Source organism: Myotis nattereri, assembly GCF_964212035.1.
Source record: "Myotis nattereri genome assembly, chromosome: Y".
NCBI classification, from domain to species: Eukaryota; Metazoa; Chordata; class Mammalia; order Chiroptera; family Vespertilionidae; genus Myotis; species Myotis nattereri.
Genome location: NC_138094.1, coordinates 23,384,849 through 23,408,580, shown reverse-complemented (window position 1 = coordinate 23,408,580; position 23,732 = coordinate 23,384,849).

Here is a 23,732-nt window from a genome sequence, read left to right as displayed (position 1 = left end):
AGAGATGGGGGTCAGTCCAAGAGGCCACCCAAAATTGGGTGGTGTGTTACTTCTCTTAAGCTAGTGTTTTTCTCTTCATGGATACAGAAATCCCAGAGATATCCCTTAAATTGTGAGGAATGTCTCATCTATCCAAATTTCAAATGACGGTCTGGGAAATAAAATGAGACTTTTAATAACACTCTCGAGAGTGGGCATACATTTTACAGGATCACCAAAAGACTAGTAATTAATGGGTTGGGAGGTGTTTCAGATATTTAGTAATGGCCTCTCCATCTACTGTTTCTTTTCTTATTAAATTAAATTGAAGGCATGCTGAAAAGACTAACAATAAATAACCAAAACAGATTAATAATAATCAACTGACATGCGCCCATAACATAGAGACAAGGCTTTATGAATCAGAGTAGTTTTCATGTATATTATCCTATTGTGCTCTTCATGACATTGGCTGTCCTCTAAAGTTATTTTACCTAAAATCTGCCTGTCCCAAGGTGTCATATGGTAATATTCAGACAAAGCATTAAAGAGTCCTTTTGTAAAATGACTGTTAACCCCGTTTTCTCTAGATGCTGTGCCTTTCCACACTAGAGGTGGAGGACCCAGGGCTTAGGTATTACAGACTTTTGATCCCCAATATGAATTAGGCATAATGCAGTGTGAACAAGAGTACACATAGTTCAAGATGGCAATGTTACTTTTTTTCCTTGAGCCTGATTTCAGAGATTACCTTTTGATATTTTAATTTCTTTATCCTTGATCATACAAGTAAATGTTTACAATTATTTATTTAATTTTTTGCTTTATAATCAAACTTTCCCTCATTATAGCCTGGCAGAAAAGAAAGATTTTCCGCCCACTTTATGTTTCACAATTTCCAAAGCTGGCATGGGCTTTTTGCACAGAGAATTTTCCCCACCTTTTCAGTGCACTTCTCAGCTTTCTGGTGAAATGTCTTCATTTTTCACTCTGGTGAAATTTCCTCTCCAGAAGCCCACATTTGGCGCCAGAATGCTGCAACCTTTTGCAGCAAGGATTCAGGATCTGGAAAAGGAGCTGAACACAAATGAATACACTAGACAACAAATAGAAATTTAGAAGACATGGGGGAGCCAGGCAGAGACCTTTCTTTCTAGCAGAGAAGCTCTCTGAAACCCAGCACCCATCAGCTTTTATTGACTTGGCTTTAGGTTTCTCATATATGCCCTTTAGCAAAGCAAACAGGCATGTCAGCAGTCAAGTATGCTAAACATTAAAAGGGTTATCAGGTTAGGAGATTTTCTTCAGCCATTTTGCCAACTGCAGGGTAATATAATGCTAATTTCCATCCTTGCTGAATATCAAAGTTCATTAGCCCTCTCTGAGAGATACATATAGATATGTATATCTATATCTATATATCTATATCTATATCTATATCTACACACATATACATATATATATGTATGTATGTATATGTGTGTGTGCATATCCTATCTAATAAAAGAGAAACATGGTAATTGGCGTACGACTGCTACCCTTCCCATTAGCTAATCAGGGTGATATGCAAATTAACTGCCAGCCAAGAATGCGGCCGGCAGCCAGGCAGCTTAAACTGAACATGAGGCTTGCTTTCTTCCGTGCCAGAGGACTGCAACATTCCCCGCCTGCCTTGCCGGCCTCTGAGCTTGCAGTTTAAGAAACATTGCAACATATAGAAGCTAAACAAAACCCCAGAAACCAGCTTTCAGCCGGCTGGGATCTCAGAGCTGGAGTTGATGCAGAGTTTCGAATATAGAACCCAAAAAAACCAGACACCTGCTTTCAAGAGCGGAGGCCTAAGAGCTGGAGCCTCAGAGCTAAAAGTGGCTCAGAATAAAAAAAACAAAAAACAAAAAAAAGGAGCAGTTGGGAGCTTCAGTCCCAGCCTGAAAACAGCCCTCAGCCCCTCACCCAGACTGGCCAGGCACCCCAGTGGGGACCCCCACCCTGAAGGGTGTGTAACCAGCTGCAAACAGCCATCATCCCCTCATCCAGACTGGCCTGGCACCCCAGTGGGGACCGCAACCCTGATCCAGGACACCCTTCAGGGCAAACCAGCCAGCCCCCACCAGTGCACCAGGCCACTATTCTATATAGTAAAAGGGTAATATGCCTCCCAGCACTGGGATCAGCAGAGCCAAGAGGCCTCCGGGCACCCGGATCACTGTGACAGGGGGCAGCGCCCAAACCCCCTGATCTCCCTGAGGCTCTCTGTGTGACAGGGGGCGGGGCCTCAACCTCCCTCTCCACCCTAGTCTGTTCCTGACAGGGTAAGGTGCCCCACCCCCTTATCGGCCCTGCTCTGTGCATGATAGGGGAAGCTCCCCAACACCCTGATCTTCCCTTATCTGTGTGTGAAGGGTCGGTGTCCCAACTCCCCTATCGGCTCTACTCTGTGAGTGACAGCGGGGAGCCCCTCAACCCCTTGATGGGCCCTGCTCTGTGCGTGATAGGGGGAAGCTCCCCAACCCCCTGTTCGGCCCTGCTCTGTGTGTGACAGGGTATGGAGCCCCAACCCACCTGATGGACCCTGCTCTGTGCTTGACAGGGGGTGGCGCCACAACCACCCCATTGACCATGCCTTGAGTGTGACTGAGTGTGGCATTGCAACTTCCTGATCCACCCTACTCTGTGAGTGACAGGGGGGAGCCTGGCCAGTCTGGGTGAGGGGCTGAGAGCTCTTCTCAGGCAGGTGGGTGACTGAAGCTCCCAACCTCTCCTTTTTTTAATTTTTTTATTCTGGGATTTATTTATCTTCTATGGCTGTCACTGGAACTGAGGGCTGGCTTTAGCTCTGAGGCTCAGCTCCAGCTCTGAGGCCTCGGCTGCTGAAAGCAGGTATCTGTGTTTGTTTGGGTTCTGTTATCGAAACTCTGTTGCAACTCCAGATCTGCTGGCTGGCTGAAAGCATGGGTTTGTTTAGTGTCTATAATTGCAACATAGTTGCTTAGAGTGCAAGCTCACTTTCCAGCAGTGGCAGGCAGGGAACCATGGCTTCCTCCTTCACTGGAGCAAGATAGCCTCCTGTTCGCTGCAGCTGCCTGGCTGCTTTTTCTCTGCATCCTCTCCAGCACTTGTGGTTTTTTATTTTTTATTTTTTTCTGACAGCTATTCTGACAGTGGTGGATTGGTACTTCTCTCATTTTGATTCACATCTCTTGGACTGTTATTGCCTTTGAGCATTTTTTCCTATGTCTCTTGGCCTTATGTAGGCCCCCTTTCAAAAAATGTCCATTTAAGTCCTTTGCCCATGTTTTGATTGGATTGTTTATCTTCCTATTGTTAATTTGTGTGAGTTCCCTGTCAACTTTGGAATTCAACACTTATCAGAGATACCATTGGCAAGTATGTTCTCCTATTCAGTGGGGTTTCTTGTTGTTTTGTTCAGGATATAGTTTGCCGTGCAGAAGATTTTTATTTTGATGTGGACCATTTGTTTAATTTCTCCTTTGTGTTCATTGACCTCAGAGCTGTGTCAGTAAAGAGATGCCAAGACATAAGTCTGATAATTTGCTGCCTGTGCAGTCTTCTGAGATTTCTTCAAATAGATTCCCAACTAACGTTCAAGTCCTTTATCCACTTTGAGTTTATTTTTGTGTATGGTGTAAGGTGGTGGTGTAGTTTCATTTTCTTGCATGTGTCTGTCTGATTTTCATCATTTATTGAAGAGACTGTCTTTTTTTTAATTTTATTGCGTAAAGTATTACAATGAGTATTACATATGTGTCCTTTTTGTTTCTCCGTCCTTGACAATCCCCTGGCCTCCACTTCCCCCCCTGTGTCTTATGTCCGTTGGTTATGTTTGTATGCATGCATACCAGTCCTTTGGTTGATCTCTTACCCCTTTCCCTTCTGCCCCCCAACCCTTCCCGGCCTTCCCGCTGCAGTTTGACAATCCGTTTGAGGCAGCTCTGCCTCGTATCTATTATTGTTCATAAGTTTATAATGGTCTTTATTTTCCATGAATCAGTGAGATCATGTGGTATTTTTCTTTCACTGACTGGCTTATTTCACTTATCATAATGCTTTCCACTTCCACCCATTCTGTTGCAAATGGTGAGTTCCTTCTTTTCTACAGCAGCATAGTATTCCATCGTGTAGATGTATCACAGTTTTCTAATCTATTCATCTACTGATGGGCACCTAGGCTGTATCCAGATCTTAGCTATGGTGAATTGTGCTTCTATGAACATATGGGTGCATATATCCTTTCTGATTGGTGTTTCTGGTTTCTTGGGATATATTCCTAGAAGTGGGATCACAGGGTCAAATGGCAGTTCCATTTGTAGTTTTTTGAGGAATCTCCATACTGCCTTCCGTAGTGGTTGCACCAGTCTGCAACCCACCAGCAGTGCACGACTGTTCATCTTTCTCCACCTCCTCTCCATCACTTGTCGTTTGTTGATTTGTTGGTGATAGCCAATCTGACATGTGTGAGATGGTACCTCATTGTTGTTTTGATTTGCATTTATCAGATGATTAGTGACTTTGAGCATGTTTTCATATGTCTCTTGACTTTCTGAATGTCCTCTTTTGAAAGGTGTCTATTTAGATCCTTTGCTCATTTTTTGATTGGATTTTTTATCTTCCTTTTGTTAAGTTGTATGAGTTCCCTATAAAGTTTGGAGATTATGCCCTTATCTGATATGACATTGGCAAATATGTTTTCCCACGCAGTGGGTTTTCTTGTTGTTTCATTGATGGTTTCTTTTGCTGTGCAGAAGCTTTTTATTTTGATGGAGTCCCATTTGTTCATTTTCTCTTTAGTTTCAAGTGCCCTAGGTGCTGTATCAGTGAAGAAATTACTTTGGCATATACCGGAGATTTTGTTGCCTTTGGATTCTTCTGGAATTTTTATGGATTCCTGTCGATCATTTAAGTCCTTTATCCATTTTGAGTTTTTATTTGTGTATGGTGTAAGTTGGTGGTCTAGTTTCATTTTCCTGCATATATCAGTCCAATTTTCCCAGCACCATTTATTGAAGAGACTATCTTGACTCCATTGTATGTTCTTGCCTCCTTTGTCAAATATTAATTGAGCATATTCGTTCCGGTCGAATTCTGGGCTCTCTATTCTATTCCATTGATCTATATGTCTGTTCTTGTGCCAGTACCAGGCAGTTTTGAGAACAGCGGCTTGGTAATACAGCTTGATATCTGGTATTGAGATCCCAACTACTTTGTTCTTTCTCAGGATTGCTGCAGTTATTCGGGGTCTTTTTTTATTATGGATGAATTTTTGGAGAGTTCGTTCTAGATCTGTGAAGTATGCCCTTGGTGTTTTAATGGGAAGTGCATTGAATTTATAGATTGCTTTGGGTTTTGTGGATATCTTAATGATGTTGCTTCTACCAGTCCATGAACAAGGTATGTTCTTCCATCAGTTTATGTCTTCCTCTATCTCCTTTTTCAATGTCCTGTAGTTTTGTGAGTACAGGCCTTGTACCTCTTGACTTAAGTTTATTCCTAGGTATCTCAATTTTTTTGGTGCGATGGTAAATGGGATTGTTTTTGTAATCTCTCTTTCTGAAAGTTGACTATTGATGTATCGAAATGCCTCAGATTTCTTGGGGTTAATATTGTATCCTGCTACATTGCCAAATTCATGTATTAAGTCTAGAAGTTTTTTGATGGAGTCTCTAGGGTTTTGTATGTATAATATCATGTCGCCTGCAGATAACAGTTTTACTTCCTCTTTTTCAATTTGGTTTCCTTTTATTTCTTCTTCTTGTCTAATTGCAATGGCTAATACTTCCAGTACTACGTTGAACAGGAGTGGTGAGAGCTGGCATCCCTGTCTTGTTCCTGTTCTTAGGGGAAATGGTGTTAGTTTTTGTCCATTGAGTATAATGTTGGCTGTGGGCCTGTCATATATGGCTTTTATTATGGTGAGGTATGATCCTTCTACTCCCACCTTGCTGAAAGTTTTTATCAAAAATTGTTTTGCGTATTGTCAAATGCTTTTTCTGCATCAATTGATTGGACCATGTGTTTTTCTTCTTTCAATTTGTTTATGTGATGTATCACGTTTATTGACTTGCGGATACTCTACCATCCTTGCATCCCTGGGATAAATCCAACTTGGTCATGGTGTATGATCTTTCTGATGTACTGCTGGATCCGATTTGCTAACATTGTATTGAGGATTTTTGCGTGTATGTTCATGAGGGATATTGGCCTTTAATTCTCTTTCATTGTGTTGTCTTTACCTGGTTTTGGTATTAGGGTGATGCTGGCTTCATAGAATGAGCTTGGAAGTGTTCCTTCCTTCTGAATTTTTTGTAGTAGTCTGAGGAGGATAGGTTTTAGTTCTTCCTTGAATGTTTGGTAAAATTCCCCTGTGAGGCCATCTGGTCCTGGGCTTTTGTTTGCTGGAAGCTTTTTGATGACTGCTTCAATTTCTTCCATAGTTATTGGCCTGTTGAGATTTTTAGATTCTTCCTGATTGAGTTTTGGAATGTTGTATTTTTCTAGGAATTTATCCATTTCCTCCAGGTTGTCTAGTTTGTAGGAGTAGAGCTGTCCACAGTATTTTTTAACAATCATTTGTATTTCTGTGGTGTCTGTGGTTATTTTGCCCCTATCGTTTCTGATTTTGTTTATTTGGGTCCTCTCTCTTTGCTTCTTGGTGAGCCTGGCTAGAGGTTTGTCAATCTTGTTTATCCTTTCGAAGAACCAGCTCTTGGTTTCATTGATTTTCTGTATTATTTTTTTGGTCTCTATGTCATTTATTTCTGCGCTAATCTTTATTATCTCCTTGCTTCTGCTAACTCTGATTTTTGGTGTTGTTGTTGCTCTCTTTCTAATTCTTTGAGTTGTAGAGTTACATGATTTACTACCATTTTTTCTTGTTTTTTTGAGATAGGCCTGTAGAGCTATAAACTTCCCTCTCAGGATTGCTTTCTATGTGTCCCATAGGTTTTGGATTGTTGTGTTTTCATTGTCATTATTTTCCAGGATGTTTTTAATTTCTTCTTTGATCTCATTGGTAACCCAATCAATATTTAATTATGTGCTCTTCAGCTTTCAAGTGTTTGAGTATTTTGGGTTGTTTTTATTGTAGTTTATTTCTAATATTATGCCATCATGGTCTGAGAAGATGCTTGGTATGATTTCAATCTTCTTTAATTTGGGGAGACTTTGTTTGTGACCTAATATGTGGTCTATTTTTGAATGTGTCTTAAGAGCACTTGAGTAGAATGTATATTCCTTGGCTGTGGGGTGAAGCATTCTGAAGATGTCAATTAAGTCCATCTGATTAAGTGGGTCATTTAGGATTGCTGTTTCTTTGCTGATTGTTTGTCTAGAGGATTTATCCAGTGATGTCAGTGGTGTATTAAAGTCCCCCTCTATGATTGTATTGTTGTCAATCTCTCCTTTGATATATTCCAGGAGTTTTTTTTTTTTGTTTGTTTGTTTGGTTTTTTTTTGTATTTGGGTGCTCCTGCATTGGGTGCATATATGTTTACCAGGGTTATATCTTCTTGATGTATTGTTCCATTTGGTATTATGAAGTGGCCTTCTTTATCTCTTGTTATGGCCTTCACTTTGAGGTCTATTTTGTCCGATATAAGTATTGCTACCCCAGCTTTCTTTTCCTTTCCATTTGCCTGAAAGATAATTTTCCATCCCTTCACTTTCAGTCTGTGTGAGTCCCTTCTTCTGAGGAGGGTCTCTTGTAGACAACAAATGTATGGGTCATGTTTTTTTTTTTTTTTTTTTTTTATCCATTCAGCCACTTGATGTCTCTTGCTTGGAGCATTTAGTCCATTTAAGATTAAAGTTATTATTGAAAGGTACTTGTTTGTAGCCATTTCTTTTTTTGTGTGTGGCTGTTTTCTTTCTGAGCTTTTTGTTCCTTTTTTACACCAGTCCCTTTAGAATTTCTAGCATTGCCGGCTTGGTGGTGATAAACTCTCGTAGCCTTTTTTTGTCTGTGAAGCTTCCTATTTCCCCTTCAATTTTGCATGATAGCCTGGCTGGATAGAGTATTTTTGGATTCAGTCCTTTGCTTTGCATCACTTTGTAAATTTCCGTCCATTCTTTTCTTGCCTGATGTGTTTCTGTTGAGAAATCATTGGATAATCTAATGGGAGATCCCTTGTATGTAACTTTCCATCTCTCTCTTGCAGCCTGTAAGATTCTCTCTTTGCCCTGAACAGTTGCCATGATAATTATGATGTGTCTAGTGTCGGTCTTTTCGGGTTCACCTTGTTTGGTACTCTCTGGGCATGTTTGACTTTTTTCTTCTCCACCGCAGGGAAGTTTTCTGATATTATTTCTTCCAATAGGTTTTCTAATCCTTGTTCCTCTTTCTGTTGTTCTGGCACCCCTATTATCCATATGGTGTTTCGTTTCATGTTGTCCCAAAGCTCACTTACGCTCTCCTCCTGTCTTTTAATTTTTTTCTCCAATTGCAGTACAGTTTGGGTGTGTTTGCTTCCTTGTCTTCTAATTCACTAATTCGGTCCTCTGCTTCTCCTAGTCTACTGTTGATACTTTCAATGGTGTTTTTTATTGCAGCTATATCACTCTTCATTTCTTCTTGGGTCTTACTTAAGTTGTTGATTTTTTCATCTCTTACTTCTTGATTCTTGCTTAAGTAGTTGATTTTTTCATCTGTGTTTTCTTGGTTCATCTATATGTTTTTCATTTTTTCCTCCATCCGGTTTATGCACTCTAGGACCCTTATTCTGAATTCTTTTCTTCTCATGTTGCTTGCCTCTGTATCACTTAGCTGGTTTTCTGGCGAATCCTCCTTCTCTTTCCTTTGGGGGTTTCTTTGTATACCTATGTTTGATCTGACTGACATATCTAGACGTTGAGTCATTCATGAGCTGCTCCCTGGGTGGCAGTGGCTCCTTGGGCTGCGGTTGCTCCTCGGGCGGTTGTGGTAGCAGCTTTTCCTCAGTTGGCAGCTCCTCTTATGTGTGCTGTTCACAGCTTTGGTGACTCTTCTTGCTGGTGGGGGGAGGCTTCACATACAGCTGCTGATCCTCAGAGGGTATGGTGATCAGGAGGCTGCTACGGCTTGGATCTGCTGCGTTGATTTAAGGGCACATAATGCAACATGTCAAGGCACAATGTAACAGGCACTGAAAACAAATATATTCACAATATTAATAACCCCAAATAAAGGAGACTGCCCAAATTAAGAGGATTAGGGGATAAGGAAGAAAGAAGAGAAAAAGATAAAAGAGAAACAAGAAAAGAAAAGTAAGAATAAAAAAAAGGAGTTCAAAAATGAAATTGGGAAATAGGACGGGGAAAAAAGGAAAAAATATTGAAAAGAGAGAACGAAGTAGAAGAGGGGAAGAGACTATTTACATGAGTAGAAAACTCTGATAGAACCGCCACTAATCCCACCAGATTCCAGCAACAGATCACTGGAGATGAATGCAAACTACAAATAATCAATAATATCAAGAGAGGCAAGGGAAAACTGAAGCACAAAAATAACTGTCGTGGAGCGGGGGTGGAGAGAGGGGAAAAGCCAGCAAAAGAAAAATAAAAGGAAAAAGCAAAACAACCTCACAACCAGTCCTAAACCACACACACACACACACACAAACACACACACACAACAAACAAACAAACAAGAAAAAAATACTCAACAATCAAGCAAACAGCAACAAAAAAATAGAAAAAACAAGGGAAAAAATTTTGGATAGTGAAGAAAGATAAGGGATAGGTGTATAAGGATTTAGAGCAGTGGAGTGGAAATAGGGTATATAATTAGGGTGAAATTTTGACAGGGGGAAAAAAGAAGGAATCAGGAAAATCTAAAGCAGGAATAGGGTAAGAGAAATAGGACAACAAAAAGGGAAAAGTGGGGAAGAGGGTTTTAGCATAGAGGTAAAATTGAGGTAGGGAAAATTGATGCTATAGGAACGATGAAAATAGAATGGAGAACACTAATCCCAAAATAAAATAGAGAGAAAATCAAATGTCACTTTAAAAAAATGGTAAAATGGTAACAGTAATAATAATGGTTAAACATAAAAATGTGGTAATTTAAAGGGTAAAATCAGCTGATGGAAAAAGAAGAAAAAAACTGCTTTCTTAGTTATTAGGTGATAAAAGAAAAAAAAATTGCAGTAGTGAAGGTAATTCGGTTCTTCTACTCTTCAGTCTGGCTCGCCTTGGTCTTGCCAGTTATTCAGGAGAGTGTTGAATTTCCCTGCGATACACAATTCCTCAGTGTTGTAAACCATAGTCCTGATTTTAAAGCAGGCCGTATTTGTGTCCCAGACTGCCTTAATTTGTGTTTAGCTGAGATTAAGTTTGTGGCTCAGCCTCTGGGTGGCAGTATTTTTGGGTTGGCATCTGAGGCTATACAGCGTCTCTATCCAGTAGCAAGGGTTTATTTTCTCTATTGCACTTAAAACTGGTTTGGGGAGGTCAACTCCTCAGAACTGGTTCTTTAATCGTTGCCCTGCTCTATGTTATTGCTGGGACTGAAAGTCCCTCTATAGGCCAGACCCTGTTAACACACAGGGACTGATCAGATTATTTTAATCCTTCATCTCCTTCAGGGAATAATCTGGGTGTGGCTGTGCTCCTCGCCTGGGGGCTAGGTGGAGGAGTCCCACACTCCGGAAAGAATGGCTGCCCTAGTCCTGGGCCCAGGGGTGTCTCAGCACTATATTCGCTGGCACCTCTCCCGGCGCCCCCTTTCTCCCCAGCCTCTCCCCAGATTCCACTCATCTGCACCTTCTCCCTCTCTTCAGCAGAGGTGAGTGTCCGTATCTGAAATGTCCTATGAACAGGGTTCAGTGAATATAAACAAACAAATGCTGGCCACAGAAACGGGGAAGTCTGAATTTCTGTAAGCTCCTCTCTTACCAGCACTGCATGGTCTGTTCAGCTGTTGAGGCAGCCCCCTCTAGGCTCAGTCCTCCGTAATCACAGAACCCAGATCTCAAATCCCCCTGTGCCAGGAATCCCGTGGATCTCTTTTCCCCAGTCAGGGGCTGTGCCTGTCCCAGTGCCATGCGGTCTCCCTCTAACCCTCTGGGCTCAGAGGTCTGGCAAAGTTTCCTGCCCAGATCCGTGGTTCTTTTACCTTTCCAGGGGAGCTCTGCCCTTCCCTACTGCAAACCGTCTCATCAGCTGAGTAATTTCCCCAATTCGCGGTGGGTGTTATTAGTTTCAGCTGCTTACTCCATCTGCTCTGGCACAAGACCTGGGACGCGTCTGCCTATATCGCCGCCATCTTGTCAAAATCAAAGAGACTGTCTTGACTCCATTGAATGCTCTCGCCTCCTTTGTAAATTAATAATACAGTGTAATGACTTGGGTCCACTTCTGGGTTCTCTGTTCTTTTTCAGTGGTGTATATGTCTTTTCTAGTGCCAGTAGCAGGCAGTTTTGAGAATGGTGACTTTATAATATAGCTTAATATCTGGGATTGTGAGCCTTCCATATTTTTTTGTAGTTCCCTGGATTGCTGAGACTATTTTTACTCCATATGACTTTTTGGAGAGTTTGTTCTTTGTCTGTGAAATATTCTGTTGGTATATTAATGGAGATTACATTGGATCTATAAATTGCTTTGGGTAGTATGGACATCTTAATAATGTTAATTCTACCAACCCATCAACACAGTATATTAGTCCACTGGTTGATATCTTTATCTCCTTTTCAATGTTCAGTCATTTTCCAAGTGCAGTTCTTTTACTTCCTTTATTGAGTTTTTTCCTTAATTCTTTTATTGCAAAGGTAAGTGGGATTCTTTTCTTAGTTCATCTTTTTGGGCGTTCATTCTTGGTGTATAAAAAGACATATATTTTTGGGTGTTAATTTTGTATCCTGATTATTGACCAAATTCATTTATTATGTGCTCTTCTGGTTGGGATGACTTTTATTTCTTCATGTCTGAGCACTATGGTAGCACTTCCTATACTATGTTGAACAGGAATGGTGAAAATTGGCATCACTGTCATGTTCCTGTTCTTTCATGGGAAATGGTTTTAGTTTTTGCCTATTGAGTATGATGTTGGCTGTGGGTTCCTCATATATGGCCTTTATCATGTTGAGTATGCTCCCTCTATTACCACATTGCTGAGACTTTTTATCAAAATTGGGGGTTGGCTTTTTTCCAATTCTTTTTCTGTGTTATCAATATGATCACGTGCTTTTTAACCTTCAGTTTGTTTATGAGTTGTATCACATTTATTGATTTGTGAATATCATACCAGCCTTGCATCCCTGGAATATATCCCACTTGATCATGTCATTTGGTCCTTTAATATAATGCTGGATGCGATTTGCTAATACTTGGTTGAGGATTTTAGTATCTGTCATCATCAGCTATATTGGCCTGTAATTCTCTTTCTTTGTAGTGTCTTTACCTTCTTTTGGAATTAGAATAATGCTGGCCTCATACAAAGAGTTTGGAAGTATTCTTTCCTCTTTGATTTTCTGAAAAAGTGTGCGGAGTATAGACTGTAGTTTTCTGACTGGTAGAACTCCCCTGTGAAGCTGTCCAGACCTGAGCTTTTGTTGGTTGGAAGTGTTTTGATTACTGCTTCTATTTCATCAGTTGTTATGAGCCTATTCAGGTTTCTTAATTCTTTCTGAATCAGTTTTTGTAGTTTGCATTTTTTACTGACTTCATCTATTTCATCCACATTGTCCAGCATTTTGGCATGTAGTTGTTCATAGTATTTTCTTACAATCCTTTGAATTTCTGTGGTGCCAGTGCTTACTCCTCTACTCTTGTTTCTGATTTTACTTATTGGAATCATGTGTGTGTTTCTTAATGAGTCTTGCTAATGGTTTATCAATTTTGTTTATCCTTTCATGGAACCAGCTTTTGGTTTCATTGAATTTTTTGTCTCTGTTATTTCTTCTACTTTAATCTTTATTTTTTCCTTCCTCTACTTACTCTGGGCTCTTCTTGTTGGTTTCTTTCTAATTCTTCAGTTGTAGGGATAAATAGTTTATTGCTGATTTTTGTTATTTCTGAGATAGGTCTATAGTGCTATGAACTTGCCTCTCAGGACTGCTTTTGCTCTTTCCCAGAGATATTGTGTTGGTATTTGTTCATTTTCCTTTTTTTCCAAAAAGTCTTTGATATTTTCTTGATCTCATTGTAACAAATTCATTGTTTAATAGTGTGCCATTCAGCCTCTAAGTGTTTAAATGTTTTTGGGTGTTTTTACGCTAGTTGATTTCTCATTTCATTCCACTGTGATCCAAGAAGATGCCTTATATGATTTAAATCTTCTTGAACTTGTAGGGACTTGTTATGTGTCCTACCATGTGGTCTATCTTTGGGAATGACCCCTGTGCACTTGAGAAGAAAGTATATTCTGCTCTGTTGGTGTGAACGTTCTAAAATGTCAATTAAATCCATCTGATGCAGTGTGTCCTTTAGAGTCTCTGAATCATTGTCTTGTCACATGGAAGATCTATCCAGTGAAGTGATAGGAGTGATAAAAGTCTGCTACTATGACTGTCCTGTTTTCAGGCTCTCCATTAAAGTCTCCTAGAAGTCTCTTTGTTTGATTTTTTTTTGTTTGTTTCAGATGTATAAGTAATTCTTTCTGAATCAATTTTGGTAGTTCAGATTTTTTACTGACTTCATCTATTTCATCCACATTGTCCAGCATTTTGGCATATAGCTTTGAATTCGCATGTATATACTAGAAGCCCGGTCCACAAAAATTTGTGCACTCGGAGGGGGGGGGGAGGGGGGTCCATCAGCCGGGCCTGTGCCCTCTCACAGTCTGGGACCCCTCAGGAGAAAACGACCTGCTGGCTTAGGCCTACTCTTGGGTGGCATAGGGCAGGCCCAATCCCTAGGTGCAGCCTCTGGTCGGGCTCAGAGCAGGGCTGATTGGGGAGTTGGGGCGCCTTCCCCTGTCATGCACAAAGCAGGGCAGATTGGGAGGTTGCGATGCCACCCTCATTCATGCTCAGGGTAGGGCCGATTGGGGGGTTTGGACACCCCCTCCAGTCACACTCACGACAGGGCGGATCAGGGGTTTGGGCACCGCCACTGTCACCCTCAGGGCAGGGCTGATGGGAGGGTATGGCTCTTCCATGTCACACACAGAGCAGGGCCCATGGGGGGAGGAGAGGGTTGGGGCACAGCACCCTGTCAAACACAGAGCAGGGCCGATCAGGGGTTTGAGGCGCCGCACCCTGTCACACAACAGAGTCGTAGGGCGATCAGGGGGTTGGAGAGTTCCCCCCTATCAGGCACCGAGCAGGGCTGACCAGGAGGTTGGGGCGCCTTCCCCTGTCATGAACAGAGCACGGCGGATAGTGAGGTTGCGGTCCCACCCCCTGTTACACACAGAGTCTCAGGGCGATCAGGGGGTTTCGGTGTTGCCCCCTGTCAGCTGATCCCCGTGAGTGCCGGGAGCCCTCTCAGCTCTGCTGATCCCGGTGCTTGGAGGCATATTACCCTCCAAGTATAGGATAGAGGCCTGATGCATGGGTGGGGCTGGCTGGTTTGCCCTGAAGGGTGTCCTGGATCAGGGTGGGGGTCCCCACTGGGGTGCCTTGCCAGCCTTGGTGAGGGGCTGACGGCTGTTTTCTGGCCGACTGAAGCTCGCAACTGCTTTTTTTTTCTTTTTTTTATTCTGGGCCAGCTTTAGCTCTGGTTCCAGCTCTGAGGCCTCTGCTGCTGAAAGAAGGTATCTGGTTTGTTTGGGTTCTATAATCGAAACAATATATAACTCCAGCTCTGAGATCCCGGGCTCACTGAAAGCACGTTTCTGGGGCTTTGTTTAGCTTCTATATTTGTTACAATGTTTCTTAAACTGCAAGCTCAGAGGCCGGAAAGACAGCCTGGGAACGTTGGAGTCCTCTGTCACTGAAGCCAACAAGCCTCATGTTTGTTTCAAGCTGCCTGGCTACCAGCCGCCATATTGGCAGGCAGCTAATTTGCATATCTTGCTGATAGCCAAAGGGAAGGGTACCGGGTGTATGCTAATTACCATGTTACTCTTTTATTATATAGGATATATATGTGTATATATATATATATTCCTATGTTGGGTGAATATATGTTTACTAGGGTAATATTTTCTGCTGGTTGATCCCTTTGGTATCATGCAGTGAGCTTTCTGTCTCTTGTGATGGCCTTTATTAAAAAGTCTATTTTTTCTGATATGAATATTGGTACTCCAGCCTTGTTTTCTCTTCATTTGCATGGAAATTTTACCATTCCTTCACTCCAATCCTTTGTGTGACTTTTGTTTTCAAATGGCACTCCTGTAGACAGCATATACTTGCATCATATTTTTGTATCCATTTTGATACCCTATGCCTTTTGATTGGAGTATTTACCTATTTATATTTAGAGTTATTATTGATAGGTATTTATTTCTTTCCATTTTCTTTCTGTATGGCTAAGTTTCTGTCCTGTTTCTCCTTCTCATTTCAGCAATCCCTTTGCATTTCTTGTAATGCTGGTTAGGTGACAATTTACTCTTTTAGCCTTTTTCTGTCTATGAAGCTCTGTATTTGACTGTCTATTTTGAAGGAAAGAATTGCCGTATATAGTAATCTTGGTCTCAGATCCTTACTTTCCATTAACTTGAGTACTTCATGCTAATCTCTCTGGCCTGTAGAGTTTCAGATGAGATATCAGGACTCATCCTTATGGGGACGACTTCGTAGCTAACAGTTTTTTTTAATTGCTGCCTTGAAGATTCTCTCCTTGTCTTTAATTTTTGGCATTTTAATTATGATGTGTCTGGACACGGGTTTGTTTGAGTACTTCTTCTTTTGGGTTCTCTTTGGCTCTTGACCTTGTGTGGGATTTTTCTTTACCACGTTAGGAAAGTGTTCTGCCATTGTTTCTTCAAAGACCGTCTCTATGCTTTTCTCCCCTCCTGCCTCTTTTGGCACACTCGCTATTCTAATACTGTTATGTAAGTGGTCCTCCTGTTTGTATTATGTCATTTATATCTAGGACTGTTCTTATTTTCATAGTCACTATATCTTTTTTCATGCTGTTGAGCTCTTTTACCTTCATAACTCTGAAGTCAGATTCAGATAAATGTCTTCTCTGTGCTTCATCTCCCTCTATATCTGGAGAATTCTCTAGTTGTCTTATTTGGGGGTTGTTTCTTTATTTCCTCTTTCTGGCTTTCTGTGTGGGCTTGTGGTGACAAGTTAGGTAGATCCTCTGTGCCTCTCAGTCTCTAGTGCAGAACATTGTTAAAGGATGTTTCTGACTAATTAGATCAGGCAAAGACTCAAAGCCTCCAGAGACCTCTCTGTCTATAGACTGATAGGATTCCAACTTAACTTGCCTCCAAGGCAATGGTCCTCAGGTTATAGCAACAGTGTGTTTCAACAGTGTGGGGCAGTTGCCTCTGCGAGGAGGTTAATTGTTATTTATAATCTCTTAAGTGTCCTCAGGGCAAGGTGTTTCCCAGTAGTGTGTGTTAATTGTCTCCCCTCCAGGAAAGGCAAATGTCTGCATGGGAAAGATTTTCTCTGCTGCATGAGGAAATGACTCCTCCCAGGAAACTTGAAGTGTTTTCTTCTGTGCTGGAACCCTTGACTCCCCACTTCTGGCTTTTTCCCTCACAGCTCCAGTCCACTTCACCCTCCTTTTGCCACGGCACAAGGTATGTGGCTCCACAGGGAAATTTGTGCGCTGGCCCTTTAAGAGGATACCTGAAATTCTAGCTGTCTCTCCCTGGCAGACAGTGCCCTGCTGCTATTCACATCCACAGGTTATGTGGGTACCCTCCTCAGTTCTGGTGCTCTCTGCTAGGAGGCCCAGCTTGGGGATTAGACCCAGAGTTCTCAGTGGCAGTCCTCCACAGCTGAGATATCTCTCCGAGACTTCAGTTGCTGTCTGTGGGTGTCAGGCCCGCCCCTTCAAGCCTCCTCTCCTCCTACCAGTGTCTAAGTGGCCTCCACCTTCGGTCCTCGGGTGTCAGGATTCTCTCCTGTGAGTTTTCCATTGATTATTCAGGAAGTTGTTTTGTATTTTAGTTGGAATATCAGTTTGTTCCTGGGAGCATGTCCCTGCAGCATCCATGATTCTGCCACCATTCTTTTAAATATATTTGTACTTATCTCAGAGAGGAAAGGAGAGCTAGTGAGAGTTAGAAACATCAATGATTAGAGAGAATCATTGATCAGTCCCTCCTGCATGCCCCAGACTGGAGATTGAGCCCACACCATGGCAAGTGCCCTTGACCTGAATCAAATCTGAGCCCTTCAGTCTGAAGGCCAGTGATCTGTCCATTGTTCCAAACTGGCTAGGGTTCTGCCACCTTTTTCAATCTTCTTCAGAATCCCTCTGCATTGTAAAGTCCCTGCTAACATTCTTGTCCAATAGGCTTCTCTTTCATGTGGTTTCAGGATGGAGTTGTGCATGAAGGCTCTAATGTCCTGTGAGTGCACATTCTGTTCAATAGCACCGTCAGGAAATGTGCACTGAGGGATGCTCAGTAGGCATATAGTAACAGAAACCTGCCATCTCTCTTACTGTTTCTGTCTCTGTTTGGATCATGATGGAGCCCAACTAAGGCTCTTGTTTCCAATAGGGTGTTAAAGGATACACCCTGGATTTCAAGCCATGTTCTTCTGAGAATACTTTGGAAAGGTGCCCTACTCTAAAATTTATTAGGCCATTTAATTATAAGGCCAGATCTTTTTATAAGGATAAGGCTTTCATTTTTTAATTTTTTTTTTTTTTATTGCTTAAAGTATTTCAAAGCGTATTAGAGATGTGTCCTTTTTTATTTTTTTTTCTCCCCTTGACCAACCCGGCTTCCCCCCCACCCCAGTTTTATTTCTTATTGAATGAATAGTCTAAGAATCACATAAATATATAAAGATATACTTTGGACTTCCAAAAACCATGTACTTAATGAGGAAATATGGAGGCCAAATAACTACATCTTAATCAAGAGAATATAAGTAAAATAGGTTCTCATGTTACATTTAAGATCTATTCCAGCAGCACGTCATAATGATTTTTGCCGAAAGTCAGAACCCACCTAGATAAGCATCTACATCACTCACATGGAGCACACATACACAGCAGTAATGAGGTGAAACAATGAAAAAAAAAATATAAAAGGAAAAAATTAAAAGGAAAATAACGATTCCTGACCTTTACTTGTGCTAAATCCTATCTAATAATAGACAAACAGGGTAACTGACAGTATCTTCCCTTAACCTCCCATTGGCTAATCTGCAAGATATGCAAATTAACCACCAACAAAGTTGGCTGTTAATTTGCATAAGTAGGTGCCCAATGGCTATAGGCTATTGGAGCCTGCAATCAGAGCTGAGATGTCACCTGCCAAGGCCTGGTGCCTTGGTCAGAAGCTTTAGGCCTTGGCAAGGGAGGAGCTGGGATGGTGGGTAGCAGTGTGTAAGCCAGCGATGGTGGAGAGCAGGAGAGGAGTTGGCGTTGGTGGGAGCTGGGTGTCCTCTGCCCAGGCCTAATGCCTTTGACAGAGGCATTAGGCCTGGGCAGGGTTGGAGCCGGTAATTGCAGGGGTACTATTGGTCCCTTCCCAGGTCTAATGCCTTTGCTAGAGGCGTTAGTTTTGAGCTGGGGTGGAGCCTGTGATTGAGGGGAGCATGGGGTCTCCTGCCCATGGCATTAGGCCTTGGTAGGGGTGGAGCTGGCAATCCTGGGGAGTTGGGGGTCCCCTGCCCAGGCCTAATGCCCCGGCCAGAGGCATTAGCCCTGTGCAGGTGCAAAGCCATCAATTTCAGGGAGCAGAGAGGCAGCTGGCCATGGCCGTAAGCAGGGGCAGAGCCAGTGATCATGGGGAGCAGGGTCTGAGCAGACGATTTAGGGAGTTGGTGGTTCCCTGCCCAGAGCTAATGACTGGACCACAGACATTAGGCCTGGGCAGGGACCAAGCCGGCAATTGGTGTGAACTCCAGAGGAAACACCTTTTCTGACTGCTCATTGGTTAAGCTCCCTCTATGCCACTGGTAATATTCTTAGTAAATTGGGTAATAAGAATCAAAATAGGTGATGTAGGGTTTTTTACCGCACTCCTGGAGAAAAAAGGAAGGTCCACTGCTGGAGGGGTAAGAAATGTCATATCCTATCCTTGATGGTTTTGCTGAGTGGATAATGCCTTGGCCTGCCCACTGCTGAGTCTTGGTTCAATTCTGGCTAAGGGCATGTACATAGGTTGCAGGCTCCTCCCTGGCCTGGGCCCAGGTCAGGGCTCATGCAGGCGGCAACCAATCAAAGTGTTCCTCTCACTTTGATGTTTCTCTCTGTCTTTCCCTTTCTCTTCCACATTCTTTAAAAATCAATGGAAAGATATCCTCAGGTGAGAAGGAAGAAAGGAAGGAAGGAAGGAAGGAAGGAAGGAAGGAAGGAAGGAAGAAAAGAAAGAAAGAAAGAAATGTCATATCCTATGAAAGACACATCTTGAGAATGCCTAAAAAAAGTTGTCATTTTTTCATAGTAAAGGGAATGGAGTCCCTGTTGATGAAAACACCTTGGTGGCTCAGCTTGACTGGCAGTGGCTGCAACAGCGGGGTGATTGAGATGATGTCTTCGCCTGATCAGCCCGGTCAGCACCCACAAAGGGAGGCCAGGCTGTGGCTTAGGCCCACTCCCCAAAGGGAGCATGGAGCAGGGAGTAGGACATCCCCTGAGGGCTCCCAGTATGTGATAGGGGCCAAGCTGGGCTCAGAGGCCCCCTCCAGTGCACAAATTTTTGTGCACCTTGCCTCTAGTAAATAATAAAAAACATAAAGCACATATTTAAATACATATAAATGATGGAAGTTTTTTTAAAATAAATACTCAGAGGATGGCACTGTAACCACAAAATGATGTACTTTGAGTCCAATGTAACCCGCGGACGGTCTGCATTTTCTCAACAGACTGAAAAGTGATTAATGTTGGTTCTGATTGTGTTTTAATGAAAACAAGGGTGGGAAGGCACACTGAAAGAGTCAGGCATTGCCAGTTCCAAATTATTGCATGCACATAGTTGTGAAGAAATCAGGTAAAAGTGACTTATTCATATTAGTAAAGAGATGTTTTAAAATCTAACATAGAGACCCTCACTATAAATTATGTTGGAAAATTGAAAGTATTGAGAGCATCAGTGTAGTTAAGAAGAATATATCTCTGTACTTGAATATAGACAAGCAGCCTGCCCATTTCAATTTTGGATGAGCTAGTGAGCAAAGAAAATTAGTGAAAGGCTCACTTAGTGGCATTAGTGGAAAATTAGCACTGGAACATAGTAATATTTATGGGAATGTAATATTACTCATATTTGAAGGTGATTCAGTGCCCTTCATATGAGCAGTTAAATACAGCTAAAGAGCAGTAAAATCTCAATGGCCATCATTACCAAAATTCAGTTTCTACTTTAAAGTATTCAGCATTAGAAGAGAACCATGCTAAATGGGTGATAAATTATGAAATGATTAGAGGCCCGGTGAATGAAATTCAAGCACTGGTGTCATCCCACAGCTTGGCCTGCGGCCTCACACAATCTGGGACCCCTTGGGAGATGTGGGACTGCCAGGTTAGTTCTGACATCTCCTGAGGGATGTAGCAGTGCATGAACCGGTAGGCAGCTGGCCAGGAGCCCAAGCTGGAGCCAGGTGCTGTGTTCCCGCTCATCCAAGCCCCACTCCACCTGCCACCACCGATTGGTAGCACTGTGGCATAGGCAGCAATGGCTCCTGCTGCCACAGCTGCACTCTCCAGGTATGAGCCTGGCTCTGCCTGAGCAAGGGTCCCACTCTGGGAGCTCCCTGACCACCAGGGGGAAGCTCCTGTGTTGAGCATCTGCCACCTGCTGGTCAGTGTGCATTATAGCAACGATTCATAATGGTCCCTTAGTCTTTTGGCCCAATAAAACCTTACTATTCACAGATGACATCTTGCCACTATTAGAATACTAGTGGCCCTAATTAATTAATTAATACTAAGGAAATACTAATTAATACTAAGGTATTAATTAGAAGAAATATTGTAATGCCGCTATTTGCCCTTTCTCTATAATCGAAGTGTCAACCGAATTTAGGATTGACCATGACAAATTGAAACACATGCATACCATTGGCGCCAGCAGGAGCTGCATATGTTTCGCACATAGGCAGGTCAACCTAGAGTGACAGAGAGAGAGCGAGAGGGTGTAAACTTGCTTAATTAGACCTGCTGTCTAAGGTAGCTAAATTTTTTCCACCCAGTGAAGCAGCGCAACTTCTCTTTCAGGTAATTGTGAGCAACACAGCAGTAAATTTCAACACAAAGCAGGTTATTATTGTAGCTCACTCAGGGAGAACAAAGAGTAAACCATTTAACTGCAGCAGTGTTTGACTATATTCTTCACAGTGAGAAAGCCTGAAGTCATTTACAAGTTCCATCATTTCTTCCTTATTTTCAGTCAGGTCAAGTTTCTCAGCTTTCTAAATCTCTGTTTTCTGGCTAATGAAGAGAAAATAGGATACCACCGAGTCTACCATCTACCTATTCCAAGACTTCTGTGAGGATCAAAAGACACACGGGAAAATGCTTCACAGACATTTGGTTAGTGTAAAATATTCCCACCTGGCTCTAAACCAAGTCGTGTTCTAGGACTGAAGAAACTGCAAAGAGGTGAGTTGCTGGGGAGAGGAAGCCGGGCATTACTACATGATGTCATTACCCAGATGGACACTTAGCAATTTGCCTTTTATAAATGTAGATTGCCAGTGCACATCATGTATACTGGCTGTGGGTCTGATGGTCACAAAGACATACAGTCAGTCACTTAGTCTTTTATATATAGACTAGAGGCCCGGTGTACAAAAATTTGTGCACTCGAGGTGGAGGGTGGGTCCCCTCATCCAGGCCTGTGCCCTCTCCCAGTCTGGGACCGTTCGGGAGATAACGACCTGCTGGCTTAGGCCTGCTCCCAGGTGGCAGAGGACAGGCCCAATCCCTAGGTGCAGCCCCTGGTCCGGCTCAGAGCAGGGCTGATTGGGGAGTTGGGGCGCCTTCCCCTTCACGAACAGAGAGGGCGGATAGGGAGGTTATGGCCCCGCCCCGTGTCACACACAGAGCCGCAGGGTGATCAGGGGGTTTGGGAGCTGCCCCCTCTCACGCTGATCCCAGTGCCGGGAGGCCTCGAGGCTCGGCTGATCCCGGTGCTGAGAGGCATATTACCCTTTTACTATATAGGATAGAGGTCTGGTGCACGGGTGGGGGCCGGCTGGTTTGCCCTGAAGGGTGTCCTGGATCAGGGTGGGGGTCCCCACTGGGGTGCCTGGCATGCCTGGATGAGGGGATGATTGCTGTTTGCAGCTGGTCACACACCCTTCACGGTGGGGGTCCCCACTGGGGTTCCTTGCCAGTCTGGATGAGGGGCTGAGGGCTCTTTTCAGGCTGGCAGGTGACTGAAGCTCCCAATTGTTCCCTTTTTCTTTCTTTTCTTCTTTTTCATTCTGGGCCAGCTTTAGCTCTGAGGCTTGGCTCCAGCTCTTAGGCCTCTGCTGCTGACAGCAGGTATCTGGTTGGTTTGGGTTCTATAATCGAAACACTGTTTCAACTCTAGCTCTGAGATCCTGGCTGGCTGAAAGCAGGTTTCTGGGGTTTTCTTTAGCTTCTATATTTGTAACAATGTTTCAAACTGCAAGCTCAGAGTCCGGCAGCGGAAGGCGGAGAATGTTGGAGTCCCCCGTCACTGAAGCAAGCAAGCCTCATGTTCGCTTCAACCTGCTTGGCTGCCGGCCGCCATCTTGCCTGTCAGTTAATTTGCATATCGCCCTGATTAGCCAATGGGAATGGTAGTGGAGGTACGGCTAATTACCATGTTTCTCTTTTATTAGATAAGACTAGAGGCCCGGTGCATGAAATTCATGCACGGGGGTGTCCCCTCGGTTTAGCCTGTACCCTCTCCAATCCAGAACCCCTTGGGGGATGTCAAGGATTATGCCTAAACTGGCAGTCTGACCTCCCTCTCACAATTTGGGACTTTTGGCTCATAACTGCTCACCTGTCTCCTGCCTGATTGCCCCTAACTGTCCCACCCTGCCAGACTAATCATTCCTAACCACCTCTGCCTGCTGGCCTGGTCAGGCCTAATTGCCTACCCTGCCAGCCTTGTCACCTCCAACTGCCCCCTCCACTGGCCTGGTCGCCCCTCTCCGGCCACCCTGCAGCCTGGTTGCCCCACGCAGCCTGCTGTTCAGTTTTTTGGTGTCCCTCACCAGCCCTCTGCTGGCCTGATCTCCCCACACAGACTGCTGTTCAGTCATTTGGCCATGCCTCACTGCTCCCCTTGTCTGCCTGGTCACCACACGCAGCTGCTGTTTGGTGGACAGGTGGTTTTGGTCGTCACAGTCACTGGCTTTTTATATATATAGACTAGAGTCCCAGTTTACAAAAATTTGTGCACTCTGAGGGTTCCCTCCGCTCGTCCTATGCCCTCTTGCATCTGGGACCCCTCAGAGGAAGTCCACCTGCTGGCTTAGGCCCACTCCCTGGGCAATCAGGCTCAAGCTGGCAGTCAGACATCCCTCTGGCTGCTCAGCAGCCCTCGGGGCATGTCAACTTACCATTGGGGAGCAGATCTATGCTCCAGTTGGACATCCTTAGTGCTGCTGAGGAGGTGGGAGGGGCTCCTACCACCACCGCGGTGCTGGCAGTCATTAGCCAGGCTTGTGGCTGAGCACAGCCCCCCCTGTAGGAATGCACTGACCAGGGGGCAGCTCCTGCATTGATGATATGCCCCCTGGTGGTCAGTG